This window comes from Marmota monax, unplaced genomic scaffold (assembly GCF_021218885.2).
Source record: "Marmota monax isolate L192 unplaced genomic scaffold, Marmota_monax_Labrador192_F-V1.1 WCK01_AAM20220418_F8-fsc00524, whole genome shotgun sequence".
In the NCBI taxonomy this organism is placed as follows: domain Eukaryota; kingdom Metazoa; phylum Chordata; class Mammalia; order Rodentia; family Sciuridae; genus Marmota; species Marmota monax.
The window spans coordinates 204,062-205,488 of NW_026694475.1; positions in this window are offsets into that span (position 1 = coordinate 204,062).

Below are 1,427 nucleotides of genomic sequence, written 5' to 3' on the forward strand. Positions count from 1 at the left end.
GAGGGAATTATTTATACATAGATGCTCCTTGACTTATGGAGGGGTTATGTCTTGATAAACCCATTGTAAATTTAAAATATGGTTAAGTTGAAACTGCATTAAATATACCTGCCCTGTTAAATATCATAACTTCGCCTAAGCTACTTTAAACATGCTCAGAGCACCTACTTAGGTCACAGTTGGGCAAGATAACTAATTTAAAGCCTACTTTATAATCAAATTTTGAATATCTCATATAATTTATTGAATACTTGTATTCAACACACTATGTTGTAGAGTTAACAGTTGTTTATCCCCAGGCTCCCTTGGCCGACAGAGCTGCAGCTTTCTGCTGCTTCTGCTGCCCGTAATCTCAAGACTATGATGTGTCATATCATCAATCTGAGAAAAGACTGAAATCTGAAAGAAGTTTCTACTCAGTGTCTAGTGCTTTCCTACCAGCATAAATTTGAAAAATCTGAATGAAATCATCATTAAATTGGGAACTATCTGTATTTCAGCAAAGGTTGAGTGAGGAAAGGAGTCAGTTGAAGTTGACACATTTCTTTCTTACAGAGAATTATTTGTATTTTGTTAGTTTGGTTTTAAATACTTTACTACCCCAGAGTTTCATCAATGAGAGGTGGGAGGTAGAGGGAAAATGTGGGGGTGGGGGAGAGGAGCAAGAAAGAGAGCAACCTTGAAAGAAGAGAGAGGCATTTATTCATGTCCTATACACTGGTAGCCCAGGATAGAGATTTAATCCCCAGATTCTGGATTTCTAGTAAATCTGTATCCTCAGTAGCACTGGCATTAGAGTTTAAATGAGAAGTGGCCAAATATCTCACTCTTCAGCTTCCTTGGTTTTAGCTGTCCTTTTGAAGTTTCCTCTTCTCTCTTATGAACTCAGTTATGCATTTAAAATTGGTCATTAGGATCTATCCAGTACTTGGCTCTTGCACTAGTCTCAGCATCAGTAGCCATGATGTAGGAAATGGAAGTTCTTCTGAAAATTTTAATAATTTTTTGCTCACACATACATATAGACATATACACAAGTGTTAAATGCAACTGCATGACTTTCAAAGTAAACCAAAAATGTAACCAGCACTGGATCCTGAGACAGAACATCAGAACCCTCACCATTCCTACTTTTATCATTACACTCACACGGTCAAGGATAACCATACTGTGCTGACTTCTAACAACATATGCTATTTCCCCCTGTTTTTACACTTTATGGAAATAAAATTAAGTAAATTGTTTTCTATGTGCAGACTTCTCATACTCGATGCTATGTGTGTGAGATTTACCCATATAGTAGATGTTGCTATTAATTTTCATCTCTGTGTAGAATTATGTTGCATGTCTATGTGAAAATGTATGCATTTTGATGGACATTTGTCTAGATGCATTTTGGAGTTTTAACAAGTTGTGTATTTAAAGAT